This window comes from Herpailurus yagouaroundi, unplaced genomic scaffold (genome assembly GCF_014898765.1).
Source record: "Herpailurus yagouaroundi ecotype Mexico unplaced genomic scaffold, PumYag 191, whole genome shotgun sequence".
NCBI classification, from domain to species: Eukaryota; Metazoa; Chordata; class Mammalia; order Carnivora; family Felidae; genus Herpailurus; species Herpailurus yagouaroundi.
Window position 1 is genome coordinate 15,112,715 of NW_024412422.1, and position 15,209 is coordinate 15,127,923.

General features: G+C 60.4%; 1 protein-coding gene across 21 annotated transcripts in view; it reads right to left on the bottom strand.

Annotated features, from left to right (window-relative positions):
- The window catches only part of NCOR2 (nuclear receptor corepressor 2), a 183,238-nt gene extending 168,407 nt beyond the window's left edge, over positions 1-14,831 (bottom strand). For 20 of the 21 annotated variants that reach the window (XM_040444070.1, XM_040444076.1, XM_040444074.1 and 17 more), the window contains exon 1: positions 14,779-14,831. The gene's annotated coding sequence lies outside the window, so the exon portion shown is untranslated. Of the gene's footprint in view, positions 1-11,398; positions 11,564-14,778 lie in introns of those variants that run through there. The other variant, XM_040444067.1, reaches the window with a different exon arrangement.
- Positions 14,832-15,209: the final 378 nt, after the last annotated feature.

The window sequence follows — 15,209 nt, forward strand, 5'->3', positions numbered from 1 at the left end:
TCCCCAGGCCCCCGGGGGTGACACGGTGGCCGCGGGGCAGGCTCTGCCCTGCGTGTAATCTCAGGAAAAGCAGACATGACCCCCTCGCGTTGGTATCCCCAACGAGGGGCATCTCGGTGACCACCCTGGAGGGTGAGAAAAGACAGCCAACCGCACGCACACGCACGCACACACACGCACACGCCAAAGTGGATGCTCTGGTGGTCAGCCAGGGCTCTGACCCTTGGCTGCAACCGGCCGCGTGAGTCAGAGACAAGTCTGAGCTCCTCTGGATGTCAACTTCCCATCTGCAGCAGGGGCAGGCTCAGCTCTGCTTCCCACAGGGCTCCGAGCCACAGGATCCCCCCCCCCCACCCCCACCCCGGGGTCTCCAGATTCACGCCCCTGCCCCCAGCAACCAGGACTCCGGCATCCCGAGTGACGACAAGGGGTCCCCCGGGGATGCAGGGCAGGGGGCACGGACTGGAGGCCGGACCACGTTCGATGCGTTGCAGAGGCAGAGAGAAGGCTTGTGTGGAGCGAGGCAGAGTCAGAAGATGAGGTCAGGGGGTAACAGGAGTGGAAGAGGAAGTGGGTCACAAAGACTCCGGGCAAGTCACTCCATTCCCAAGACGGGAAAGGCTCCCGAGAGTCATCACGGCAAGAAAATGTTAGTACTCATCATGCCATGCGCCCAGCGCCGTGAAAATGCGCTTCACCTGTGAACCCGTCTGTCCCCACAGGGGCACGATAAAAGGCAGGTGTGCTTTTGAACCCCAAAATACAGAGGAGGAAAGGAGCCCAGAGAGGTTAAGCAGCTTGCCCCAGATCACACAGCTGGAACGTGGCCGAGCCCGGCCCACATTCACCCTGCCACGTGGTACAAGGAGCCACAAGAGGGTCTGGGGCAGATCAGATTTGCAGGCGACGAAGGTCCGTGGCCACTGGACCAGGCTGGGGACCAGAGCGGCTGCCAGGAGACCAGGGAGGAGGCCCCACAGAGGCCATATGTTGTTGACTTTTGTCAACTCACCCTCCCGCCTTTCCCAAGAAGACACCCCGAAGAGTATTTCCGAAGCTGCTGGAACCTGTCCTGAAAGCCCCGGTGGGGAAGCCTTACAGATGGGGAAACTGAGCCCCAGAGAAAAGCAGGTGGCACCAAGCCGCACTTTTAGCCCCCAGATCCGGGTGCCGTCGCCTGCCTACTGGCTCTTCTCACTCCAACAGTCCGACCGCAAGACTCAGGAACGGGAGAAACCAGCCCCAACAAAGCGGGGCCAGGAAGCAGAGTCTGAAGCGGCAAAGGCAGGACTCAGGGTGCCTTTTGTTCTTTTCTGTTTGTTTTGGACACAGACCTGCATCCAGACCTTCGCAGGAGCTGGCCTGGAACCAGGAGGGACTCATCCACACCCCCACCAGAGCTATTCATGCTTTGGGCAGGTTCAACGCTGGGCTGTGTCATTCCACGGTCACTTCTTTTTTTCTTCTTTTTTTTTTTTTAAGGTTTATTTATTTTTGAGAGACACAGAGAGACAGAGAACGAGCAGGGGAGGAAGAGAGAGAGAGGGAGACACAGAATCCGAAACAGGCTCCAGGCTCCAAGCCGTCCGCACAGAGCCCTAAGCGGGGCTGGAACCCGCGAACCGCGACCTCATGACCTGAGCCGAAGTCAGCTGCTTAACTGACTGAGCCACCCAGGCACCCCCCACGGTCACTTCTTGGATGTCCCCACTCCCCCACCCCCAAGAAGCTGGGCCACACACGGTTTGTTGAGTGACTTCACGAACGCGGAAAATCATCAAAAACCAGCAAAGGGGACATGTGGCTCCTTCTAGGAGTTCAGAATAGGGCAGCATGAGGTCGACTACCCCGCAAAGGAATGCCTCGCCCTCCAAGCCTCCGGCCGAGACCATCTCCGGGAACTCGTCTGCCGGGCAAAGTCTGTACATCGGGAAAGATCAATGAAGGCTTCACGGGGTCACGCTTTGGTGGAGACCACGGAGGCATGGGTCGAGAGCCAGAGGGGTCCCCAAGTGCAGGCAGGAGGGGCCGTCAGCCTGAGGCAAGGCCCCTGCTTCTGCAGGCATCAGTGTGCTCAGCTGTGAAATGGGGGCACTCTACCTGCTGCCTCTCTCAGGGTCAAGAGAAACCACACCCTTTGGGGGGCTCAGAGAACCACGGGGTCCAGCCCCAGTGAAAGGGACCCCCACCCCCTCCCTCCCCATTGGGGCAGGGTTGGGGAAAGAGAAAGAAAGAGCATGAGCTAGCAACGGGAGCCTGTTTCCACCTCCCTCTGCTATCCCACACCCCAGCGCCCCAAGACCCAGGCGGTAAGTGACTACGCCTCCCCGGGCGGCCTCGGTCCCTCATCTGAGCAGCCACTTACAAGACGGTTTCGTCAACGATCATCCACACAGCGCGATACGATGCGGCCGTAAAAAAGGGAACAAGGCACCGACACCCTGCTCCGGCACCGATGAGCCTCGAAAACATGACGCTGAGTGTGCGAAGCCAGGCGCAAAAGGTCACACATTGTGGGATTCCAATGACAGGAAATTTCCAGAACAGACAGATCCACAGAGACGGAGAGCAGGTGGTCGCCAAGGGCTGCGGGGAGGGGACAGAGGGGGTGACTGCTAATGGGTTCTGGGTCTCCTTTGGGGAGATGAAAATATTTTAGAACTGGACGGAGGTGTGGGTCGCAAGGCACTGCTTGTGAATGAAAAACTAACGAACTGTGCACTTTAAAGTGGTTAATTTCACAGGATGTGAATGTTGCCTCAGTTCAAACTAAATCAAAAAAGATGGCTTCGTTGAACGACCACCATTCCGGCCCAGTTTACTAACTTTGAGCGTCAAGAGTCCCTGACCCCACGCCTGGGGCCGTCCCCCATCCAACAAACATTTATTAAGCCCCTACTGTCTGCAGTGGTCACTGGGGACACAGCAGGGTTGAAGACAAGGATCCCCGCCCTCGTGGGGCTGACGCGGGAAGAGGTCAGGAGTCAACGGCAGATAAAGACACGATGTGATTCAAGTTAACGGCAGCTGCCGTGGACGGGCTGGTGTCTGATGTGGTGGCACTTCGACAGTGGCCTGGCTGGGGGAGAAAGGCGGATGTGGAAGCGTCTCAGGAAACAGTGTGCCAGGCAGAGGAGACAGCCAGGGCAAAGGCCCTGGGGCCAGGAGGCCAGCGTGGCGGTGGCGGTCAGCTGTGTCAAAGGGGACAGACTGTGCAAGGCCTTGAAGGCCACAAACAGGTCTTTAAATGTTAGGAGGGATGAAAATAAAATTCGCAAAACCGCATCACTTTCCCAGGGCCGCCGAACCAAATTACTCCAAACCAGGGAGAGGACTCTCAAAGCAAAAGCAATTTCTTCTCTCTCGGCTCTGGAGCCTGGCCGCCAGAAATCAAGGTGTCAGCAGCGATTCGTCCCCGCTGAAGGCTCCAGGGAGGATGCTACCTTGCCTCGTCCGGCTTCCGGTGGCCCCAGGCGATCCCCGGCCTGTCTTCTCTGCTCATCTACACACGGCCTTCTTCTCTGCGCATCTTCTCTTAAACCCGGAACTTTGGTCATCATCCTAATCTAGGACGATCTCATCTACAGATGCTTGATTTTTCTTTTAATTTTTCTTACAATTTATTTACTTTGCTGGGGGTGGGGGCGCACAGAGAGAGGGGGGGCAAGAATCCCAAGCAGGCTCCGCCCCATCGGCACGGAGCCCATCGCAGGGCTCAATCCCACAAACCATGAGATCACGACCTGAGCCGATATCAAGAGTCGGATGCTTCACCGACCGAACCCCCCAGGCGCCCCAAGATGCTTAACTCGATTGCATCTGCCAAGACCCTCTGGCCAAACGAGGTCACGGTCACGGGTTCCAAATGGACACAACTCAACCCCCTACATCATCAAGACTCAATGCGGCCGCATCAAGTGCTTAGTACCATGCTGGGCCTCTGCTCCCCTTTCTGTGCTCAGTCCAGACAATCAGGCTGGAAGCCGTGGGGACAGGCACGACGTGGGCATGTCGAGGAAACCGTCCCCACGGGGACCCCGCGGCCAGCCCTCTCCCGGCCTAAAAACAGGCCGCGAGCAACCGTGACCCCCCCTTCCCTGAGACAGGTACCTATCAGTCACTCACAGGACGCTGGCAGGAAAGGGACGTCCCTGACGGGCCACAACAGGCCCGGACCCTCCTTCACCCATCCCTTCAGCCAAGCGCAGAAGCTACGTCGGCTACAAGCACCAAACTGTCCTCTACGGCTCTTCTCCCGATTTGATTTGATTTTCCTGTGTGCGGCCACCCCTCTACCCGCAGCGGCTGGGAGCTGGCGGTGGGCAGGGCTAAGTGCTCACTCAAGACTCACGTCCGAACGTAGCGCCATCCTGCAGCACAGGGCACAGGGCAACTGGCAGGGACGGCTGGGGCAGGGGCAGGAGGCAGGAGGCAGATGGCCGCCTGCGCTGGGGCCCCGGGAGCCCACGCGAACAGGCTTCGGGGTGCTCCTTTACGTCTCACAGCAATCCTAGGGCAAACCACTGACCCGTTACGGCCGGGGAAACCCAGGGACAGGGGGGAAGTGACCTGCCCCAGGGCGCGAAGCTACAAGCGGCAAAGCCTAAAACACAGGGAATGCAGCGCCCGAGTCTAGGTCACTAACCGCTAGGATTTCCGTCTCTCCGAACATGGCAACTCCACCGGAGGGCTCCAGGGGAGACTGCCGTGGCCTTGGGCCCCGACTGCTGGAAATGGGATCTCCAGAGGCGTTAAACGTGACTTCCCAAGCCCCAGGACCTTCTGTTACATTCCACGGGATATTCCGCCCAGATCACAGAGGGCAAAATACTTTGAGATAAAAGTCATCGCTGAGAACAGAGGCCACGAAATGACGACAGCCAGCTGTGGCCAAGAGGGAAGCTCTTTCTGGCACACACGACGTTTTTTAAAAAATTAGGACACTGCTTATAAAATCCAGATTTCTAGCTTCTCTGAGGGGAACAACGAGAATGTCCGTGCGCCCGTTAGCCACAATCCCCACCCCTCCCTGTTGCCTCTTGCCCTTCTTTGACCCTATCTGAGTTTGGGGCGCCCCTCGCCCCCACCCCGACCACCTCCCCGATGCTGTTGAAAATAACTGAACGAGTGTCCAAGGTCTCACGTGGCGAGGATAATGAGCGAGAGAAAGGAGGGACACTCCGGGGGCTTCGGGTGACTCCTTCCCCTTGGCTGGCTGTGCTGGTGGCATAAACCTGCCTGTGAACAAGGCCCACGCAGAAGGAAGCAGAAACGGAGACAGAGTCCACTCCCCAAGCATGGTTTGAGGCGCTGGATCCAGCCATGCCTGAACTTGTCCTACCCTGAACTTTGCCATGATGAGTACCCATCAGCTCTCCCTGTGGCCCAAACCAGCCAGAGTGTGGCTCCACCACGACTCAGGAGCCCTAATGAATTACCTTCGGGTCTCCTCTCCATTGACCCTTGTCCAAGAAGGCCTGTCCTGATCACAGACACGTTCAGACCTCCTTAAACCCCAGGGATAACCTTACTACCTCGGTGCCACCTTTTAACTGACACCCTCCCTCTGGACACTAAACTCCTCAAAGGCATGGACGATGCCTGACCTTCCCATCGTTTTGATCCCAGTGGCCTACAAACGTCCGGAACATTCCATGTGCCCAGTAAATATAAATTAATCGATGAGCAAAAGAACAAAAAGGGAGACACAAAAGCCATTAAACTTGATTTCTGCCTTAAACGTGAAAAGCACCCCACCCCCACGGTCTGTAGAACAGCTTCAGATCCAGAGAACTGTTGTGGTGCCCCTGGCTCTGTTCCAGCCGTGCAGGCCTCCTCAGCCTTCTTGAAACATCACGGCCTCAGGGCCTTTGCACAAGCCACCCAGACATTCCCAGCTACATTCCCCCTACCTAGAACACCCATCCCTCTTCTTTTCACACGTCTGGTTCCTTCTCGTTGTCTAGGTTTCAGCTCCAATGCCACCTCCTTAAAGACCACCCTGGATTCCTTTACCTAAAGTGAGCCCCCCCCCCCCAAAACCCGAGGGGTGTCCCACCCCCCCCCACCCTACATTATTCCACAGTCGGCATACCCCCGCCTTGCAACGCCGTGTTTGCTTTGTGCACCGCCCGTCTCCCCTCAGCCCACGGGATCCCACAAGGCAGGGGCCCGGCGTGACGTTTGCTGATACGTATCTCCCCACCCTGCCCCAGGAGGCCGTGGGGACACCAGGCTGGCTGCAGGGAGGCATAAAGCAGACCCCTCGTGTCCCGACCAGTCCCGCCCGGCCCAGAGCAGCTGCCGCATGCCTGAGAGCCCTACGTGGCTGGTGGAGCCTGGCCCGTCGCCGGCCCAGCCTTGCCAAGAGGTCCAGCCCCACTGTGGGCTCAGGGGTGGCTGCAGGTGACGCCTGCACAAGCCGCACGTTGACAGCAGGTGCGTGGAGTTCTGCCCGGGTTCGAATCCCAGTTCTGCCAGCTGCCCGCCGCACGACCTTGGGCAGGTCACTTACCTTCTCCGTGCCCCAGCCCCCCCACCTACAAACCAGAGCTGGTAACGACAGTCCTATCCCAGGGCCGCCACAGGAGTAGATGAGTCAGTGTATCCGGCACACTCAGACCACAGCCTGGCATGGGACAAATGCTCAGGAATCGCTCGAAGTGAAGTCAGTGTCGGGGCGCCTGGGTGGCTCAGTCGGTTACGCGTCCGACTCCTGATTTCGGCTCCGGTCACGATCTCGCAGTGGGGAGATCGAGCCCCGCGTTGGGCTCCACACTGAGCGCAGAGCCTGCTGGGGATCCTCTCTCTCTCCGTCTTTCTCTCTCTGCCCCACGCCCGCACACACTCTGTCACTCTCAAAACTTAAAAAAAGACAAAAAAAAAACAATTTTTTTTAAGGGAATCAATGCCAACGATGGTGATAATGGCCAACTCACTAAGACAAGCCAGTGGTCAGGAAATGTCAGCTTCGGTCCTAAATACGGTACCTGCTCTGTGCTAGGCCCTGTTTGGAATGCTTGACTCATACTGATTCCTACGAGCTAAGTTTCTCATTGCTCCATGGGCTTGTTCCAGGTCTTCCAGGCAGCCCTCCCAGATTGCTCTAACACCCAGGAGCACCCTGAAGACGCGCAATGCCTCCCGTGAGTCTGTCCTCGATTCCTCTGCATCCCAGGCGGCGGCGAGGGGCAGGGAGAGCACCCAAACCCCACGACCTCGAAGTCAGCAGCAGGGAACGCGTGCCCCACGCCGGAGCCTCTGCCAGAAACGCAGGCCCTGTCTGGCTGCACTAGCCCACCCCCGGAAGTGAAGGGCGCTCCCGCCCTGCAGTCTGCGGGTCGATTCCTCCGGAGAGGCCGGGCATCTCAAGGGCACCGAAGGTCAGACGTCCCAAGACACAGGACGCAGCGTGAAAAGAACGGGCGTCGACTGTGGCTGGGGGTCTCGGGCCCGCACGGACGGCACGTGAGAACAGCACCGCTCCCCGGCCAGCCCCGGCCTCCCCGTCCCCAAAATGAGGTGGGCACAGCCACTCTCCTCTTCCCACCAGACAGAGGGCTGGCCGGGCTCGCCTGGGGCACGCACGGAGGACGGCAGCCCCCCTCCGGTGGTCTCCGTTCCCCGAACCAGGCGGGAAAAGCAGGTTAGAACGTCCCCACCAGTGACCTCACTCGAGTCCGGCCACCCCCCCCCCCCGGAACCTCGGTTTCCTCATCTGGAAAATGGGTCTCACGGTCATGAACACAGTCCCACAGGCAGGACGGGGAGCGCCCAGAGCGCCAGGACACCCAAGCCACCAGAAGGGAAACAGAAGATCTAGAAAGAAGAAGCCATTCTAATTTCAGCAAGGGGCTTGCTTGGTCTCTAAGCGAAACACAATTTTATCGTATGGTTCAGAAAAATGGTTTCTGTTCGGATTTACAGCGATCGCGGAAGGCAGGCCATAATCTTTTCAGCATGCGAGCCTCTCGAGGTCTCGAGCCACCCTAAATTAGCGTCTCCCTCGAAGGGACATGCCGAGGAGGCATCAGTAAACGCACAAAGCCTTAACACAGGGCTCAGCCCGGGACGGACTGGCCTAAGTCCCACGCAGGACGACCGGGAAGCTGAGGCAGGAGAACGGAAAGGATGTGGGCGCCGGGGCGGACAGCCTGGGTTCGAGCCTCACTGGCTGTGTGACCTCAGGCAGGCCGCCTAACCTCTCTGTTCCTCAGTTTCCTCATCTGTAAAGTGGGGACAATAATAATCTCTGCTCTCCGGGGGATTTTGGAAGACGAAATTATGACCTATAAAGTACAACACAATCACGATTATAAACTCTGCTGTTATTTCTGTCAGTTACAACAGTTTCAAAACCTGCGCAGGCGATTAAACCCGACCGCGGGAGGCAGACGAGCCGGCCTGGATCCTGGGCGCCAGGGGGGCCCCATCGCCAGGCTCAGTGGGAGCCCCTGCAAGGCATGAGCCTCCCCCCTGCCTCCAGCTGGGGCAGGGATTACCGTCAGATGGAAGGAGACGCACGTCGGAGCCAAAGATTAAAAACAAGTACAATTATCGGGCAGGCATCCATCCATAATTATAAATTTGATGTAATTAGGCACCCCACTAACTTCATTACTTATTTATTTACGGGATTGCTTATTTAATTTACGGGCCTCCTTCCCCGAAAAGTCATCTTGGCTAACACCCCTCAGGCGAGGGAGGAGGAGGAGAAGGCTCCCCTCTTTGTCCCCACCTCCATTCCTGGGCCTCCGTATGTCAGGCTCCTGCCTTGCCCCAAAAATAGCTCCCCAGAAGGCCTGCGTGACTTTGCCCAAGACGACGGGCTCGCGCCAGGCCTGACATTCACTCAGCAGCGCCGACAGACAGAGCTTGACCCGGAAGGAGTGATAAGCTCACCAAGCCTCCCCTCTCCAGCAGAGGAAGCCCTGGGGGGCTGGGGGGGGGGGTGGGTGGTGGCCCTGCCCGGCCACCAATTCCTGGCACGACCCTCTGGACCAGGAAAGACCATCAGCTGGCACTTTCCAGCTTCAAGGAGGAGAAAGAGCACCCAGCCCTTGCAGAAGAACTTTAGATAAGTCACCTGACCTCTTCGAGCCTCCGCTTCCTCATCTGTAAAATGGGAGCGTTAAGAACAACACCCACAGCTAGCTAAGCCCCAAAGCCCAACTGCTGATGCCCAGCATACCCCTGGGTCTCAGCCACTGCAACGAGGCAAGAAAAAGCAGGAAGAGGCACAGACTTTCTAGCTTTGTATCTAAAAGCCCCAAACTGCCAACGACCTACATGCCCCAAACTCAAGGATAGATAAATGAACCGTGTGGCACATTCATACGTGGAATATTACTCGGCGATTAAAAAGGAGTTACTGATACATCCCAAGACACGAACACCTGCCAAAAACATGCACAAAGAGGCCAAACACACAGAAACGCACTCTGCATAATTTTGTTACGAAAACCTAGAAGATTCTAGAATTTCCGTGGTGGCAGATCAGTGGGTGCGTCCGGCGGGGGGGGGGGGCGGGGGGTTCTTTTGGAGTAGATGGAGACACTCCGTATCTAGATTGTTCTCGTCGTCACGTGAGTGGTTTCAATTGTCCACACCCATAGAACGGAACTCTCAAAATGGGTAAGTCTTGCTACAGGTGAATCACATCTCAATAAGGCGGATTTTTGTTAACCGCGAAGGAAAACGCATACACACGTGTCAGCACCACTAACCCCACTCGGGTGCCCGGAGAGTGCTTCCCCGCTTCCGGGTCAGGTCTGCCATTTCCTGCACTGTCCTCCCCAGTTCTCCCAAGCCCCTGATTTATGAGCCTTGGACAAGGAAGGTCAGGGTTGCATCCCAGATTTATCCCTTCCTTGCTGGGTCATTTAGGGCAAATCACTTTGCCTCTCTGCCTGTCAGGCTCCCCATCTACAAAAGCAGGGTTATAAATAGCACTCTCCTCGGAGAGTCATTGTAGAATAAAATGAACCGAGGTGAAAAGCACCAGCTGCGGGCCGTGGCATACAGCAGGGGCCTCATTATTGCTGCTGCAAAATGATGAGCGGGCAAGCACCATGCCCGGCGTGGCCAGGACTGGCCAGGATTCTGGTTCCCGCCCCCCCCCCCACCCAAGACACACGAGACCCCCACCAGACAAGACTCCAGGCCCGGGCAGCGACCCCCATCACTGACAGCTCCCGGCTGCCGGGGCTCCAGGCTGGTGTCCGGAACAGGACAAGGCTCCCTGACTCCACCCAGGAGGGCAGACACAAAAGGGGGGGGGGGCCCTGCGGCGAGGGGCTGGCCCTGAGGGCAGGACAGGACCCGGAAGGTCATTTGGGGACAGGAGGTGGCCAGGGGAGAGGGTATCCCGGTGGAGAAGGACACCTCGGTGGCCTGGCCATCGCACGCACGCTAACTGAGGTAGGACAAGGCTCAGCCTGAGCCCCCCGCTTAGGAAAGAGAAAAGGGATGACAGGGACCAGGGGACAGCTTCTGCGCCGGCTCACATGGGCCCGCCTGCCCAGGGCGGCTCCTGCTTCCCCGTGAGTGATGGAGCGGGCAGGCAGCACCTGGGAGCCGTGGCAGGAAGGGGCGTCCCCCGGGCCCGATTAGAGGGCCAGCCGCAGGCAGACATGCTCAACTGTCAGCCCCGTCCTCCCTGCCTGCCATCAGAGGCCCCATTAATTGCTGTCATTTGAGGGTGGCCTGTGGGGAGAGGGAGGGGGGCTGCGGGAAGGGGGTTACAGGGAGGAGGGCAGGCAGTAAAGAAGGGAAGGAGACGGGGGAGGGGGGCAGCGGGGTCGGGGGGAGGAGGGGGGAGGAAGGAAAGGACGGGGAGGGACAGCTCGCCCAGGGCTGGCGCTCACCTCCTCCGCCCCGCGGAGGGACCCGAGCGCCGCCCAAGTGGGGACAAAGCCGGCGGACCCACTGCCCAGGTGGCGCAAATGGAGTGCAGAGGGGGGCGACTCTGCAGGGCCAAGGCCCACGCGTCTTCCCCCCTCCCCGCCCCCCCCCCCCGACATAGCCACCCGGGCACCTGTCTGCCTGCAGGTTGGCTGGTCCCCATCTGCTCTCCCCAGGGTAGCAGAAAGCCTGGCCGCCCCAGTCCCAGTCCACTCGCAGCCTCCACCCTTCCCCGACCCCTCACCCCGCACCTGTGCACCACACGGGAGAGGCCCGAGGCAGAGGCAGAGCCCGCCTGCCCGCCTGCGATGCCAGGAGACCCCCCCGCCCCCCGCCACACGGGTCGAAAGCTCCGTCCGGCGCAGGGGCCCCCACGCAAACACCATCTCCTCCGGCACCAAGATTCCAGGGCCGGGCGGCCTGAGCTCAAATCGTCCCCCTGCCACCTGCCCTCTTGGTGCCATCACGTCCCCTCCCTGTGCCTCAGTTTCCTCACCTACAGAACAGGGCGACATTAACCCCCATCTCGTGCGGTCGCTCCAAGGATTAAATGAGATAATTCCACGAGGCGCTGAGAAGGGGGCGTCGGGCAACGTGAGGGTCGCGAGCGTTTGCTGCTGCTGTTACATTATCGCCCTGGACGCAGGTCCCCCTTGGCCTTCACACGTCTCCCCTGCGACCTGTGCACTGTGGTTCTTTCTCAGAAACGCCTGCTCCCCCACGCCCGGCTCTGGCCCCCCCCCCCCCCCCCAGGTGAGGTCCCAGACAGGCCTTCAAGCTGCCATCCAGGAGCCCCTCCGTCTATACATCCGCCCTGCCCCCGTGCCCACCCCCGGTGACCCCCCTCCCAGCCGCCCCTGCCTGTCCCCAGACGGGCCTTGTCTCTGGGCTAAGGAGCCACTTGGGTCCCGCCAGGGGCTCCTGGGACCCCCTCTGCCCCCTCCCCCATCTGTCTGCCTCGCTCCTTCCTCAGACGTGATGGATCGCCCCAGAGGAGGAAGCTAAGTGCTTGCAGACAAAAAGCCCTTTTATCGTCCTCGGGTGGGCCACGGCATGACAAGCAGATAACTCAGCCATGGGAGGAAGGCTCCCCATTAGGCCAGGGAGGCAGATTGATGGAGGACCAAGGGGCAGAGGAGGAGGAGGAGGAGGAGGAGGAAGAGAAACCACCCCCAGCCAGACTGCCTTCCTTCAACTTCAAAGACACCCAAACCTGGCGGGGTTCCTCACTTTGGGGGGACTGAGTGTGGGCCGTTCCTCCCCGCCTGCAAGAGGAGACCCGCTGCTGGGGGCCCAGGGCCCGGCCCAGGAAGCAGGCAACCCACCAGCCTGCTTAGCCCTCCTGCCTCCTGGGGGAGGGGGGCGGGGGGAGCGCAAAGGCTCAGGAACTAAGGAGAGAAGCCCACCCAGATCTCACACGGCCTCCTGCAAACCCAGAGGCCCGTCCCACACTGCCTCAGGGCCTTTGCAAGAGCTGTTTCCTCTTCCTCCAGAGACCCACACACTCCCTTCCTCCCCTCCAGCAGGTCTTGGCTCAAATGTCACCTTCTCCAGTGGGACCGTCCTGACCACCCCCATTTGAAGCAGCCCCCAGCCCGCCCACACACTTCCCCGCCCCTTCTCTGCTGGCTCCTGGCACCAACGCCCCCCGCCACGGGACACCCTGGGTATGTGACTTGCTCGCTATCTGTCTCCACCCTACCCAGAGCTCCGTCTCTACCCTCTGGAACAGTGCCTGGCACACAGTAGGTGCTTCAGAAATAACGGTTCTGTCTTCCGAAGGGAACAACACACACCTCTTGGGAGCAGCCAGCTCTGCCTGCCGAGCCCAGCTGTGTGCCCAGCAGTGCCTCGACGGCCCCCGTAGGACACCCACTTGACAGACGAGGAAACCGAGGCACAGAAGCAGAGGCGCACCCGGGTCTGCGGGAGGCCCACCCGCTGCGGAACCGCCCGCCGAACCGAGGACAGCAGCCTGGGGCCGGGTATCAGGGAAAAGGACCAAAGCTCCAGCGTTGCGGCCTCAGGGAGACCCTGTCCCCCCTCTCAGCCTCAGTTTCCCCCTATGCAGAATGGAGCTGCACAGGGGACCCCAGCTGTCCCTCGACAGAAAGCACCAGATCGCAGCCCTGTCGGGTCAGCCTGGGGGCTCTGCCGGCTGCTCAGACGCCCTCCAACCCTCCTGGGGGCCAGGCCCGGCCGGCACCCCCTGCCTGCCCCCAGAGGAACAGCTCTGTCGGTAGGAGGGAAAGACGTGGGGAGCAGTGAACGAGTGCTAAGCCCCGCAGGCTCACGAAAGCCCAGGAGCCCGGGCGGACGGGTGCTCAGTGTCACAGAGCCCCAGAGACGGGAAGGGACCCAGCTGCCACCTCCAGGAGGCCACACCCACTGACCACCCCCTCCTCAGGGGCTCACCTCGAGACCCGGGAGCCCCCTCCCCACCACCCCTCTGGGAGGCATGTCCCTCTACTCCCCCGAATCCCCCAAGTCTTGGGGACAGGGATGTCGTGTCCCTGTCACGCCCACCAGGGTCTCCTGGGATGTGGCCTGTCTCTGCCAGGCCTGGGTCAGCGGTCTGTCCTCCCCCGGCCAAGCCCCACGACCCCAGGGATGGGGACCGGGCACAGGGAGAGGGGGCCGTGGACTCCTCTCCCTCGGCTGCAAAGCCTCCCAGCTGCTTAAGAAAAATACAAAACCGCTGAAATCTTAGCAACAGCCCCCTCATCACCAATCCTGGGGGGGGGGGGACTTGATTGATCGAGGCACAGGGCAGTGTTGCCCAGGGTCACGCAGATAATAAGTGGCTGAGGGAGATGTGCACTCAGGCAGCCAGACTGCAGAGTCCCCGCTCAGGAGCCCTGTGCCTCTCAGGTAAAACTCAGTAAATAGAGGGGCGCCTGGGGGGGCTGGGCTGGTTAAGCGTCCAACTCTTGATTTCAGCTCGGGCCATGATCTCACGGTCCAGGGGTGGGAGCCCCGCGTCGGGGGCTCTGTGATGACCGTGGGAAGCCCGCCTGGGATCCTCTCTCCCCCCCTCTCTCTCTGCCCTCCCCTGCTCATGCTCTGTCTCTCTCTCTCTCGAAATAAACTTAAAAACGTTCTTTTTTTTCTAATCCGCGAAATAGCAAAGACGCTGTGTGCCAGCCAGGCCCGTGTCCGAATTCCCAGCTCCACACACGACCCACTGCCGGACTGCCTTCCCACTCCCCTGACATCCCAAACCCTGCCCGCGCCCCGGTCCCCCCGGTGCGGGAGAGGCCCTGCCGTCCAAGGGACCAGGTGGAGGGGCGACCTGCCGCATCCGGGCCCCGGTCTGCCTGCTGCCACATGAGCAGGTTGGGGCAGAACCCGCCAGGTTCCCTGGGAGGCTCGACAAAGGTTTGAGTCCCGGCTCTTAGCTCCCAGCCGCGATCTGGGACAGGCGACCTACCTGTGCCTCGGCTTCCCTGCTCATAAAACGAGGCCGAAGGTCCGTTCTGACGCCTGTGCAGCCCTGTGCATCAGCTGCTGCCCGACCCCTTCCACAGGCCCCACCCTCCCCAAGCCTGCAGCCACCTTCGGAGCACAGACGCGATGGGCCCTGAACCCCAAGACAGAGAAAGCCCACCACCCCGCATCCACACTGCCAGGGACTGCCACTTCTCTCGGCCGTCATGCGCCATCCCCAGGGGACCCCCCCAGCCCCCCCCCAAGGTGTTCCCCACCCTGAGCAACCCTGGGGTGCCAGGTCCCACCCCACAAGGCCACACCGAGCCCCCAACCCCATCCACCAGGAGGAGCCTGGCTTCCCCGGCGACTCCCGACCCCGCGCATGAGGAGGTCCCGGCGATGCGAATCTGCTAGAGACACAGTGAGAGGGGACAGACGTGAACCTACCAGAAACGGCCTCCGGTGACGCTGAGTCCTCAAAGAGCCCGGGAGACCTGCAGGAGAAAAGAGAAGCCTTGTTAGTGAAGAGTCAGCGGCCCCTACCACACGCGGGCCACGGATGGCACGGCCACGTCGGCGTGTGGGCAGGGGCGGCAAAGCCCGTGGTCCACGCCCGATGCCCTGCACGGTCGGGCCGAGCACTCCGCCACCAGCACCCCGTGGGCCGCGTGGCGGGCACGGCCACCCCACTTGACGGAGAGGGACACCAAGCCTCCGAGAATCAAAGTCTCGCGCCCCCGGTCCCACCACTAGGAAGTCACCGAGCTGGGATCCCAACCCGGGGCCGTGTGGTTATAAGGCAGCCTCTACCCCGGCAGGGCCACCGAGGAGCTGCGGGCCCCGATCACGGTGAACCCCCCCCATCCCGAGTGTCCAGA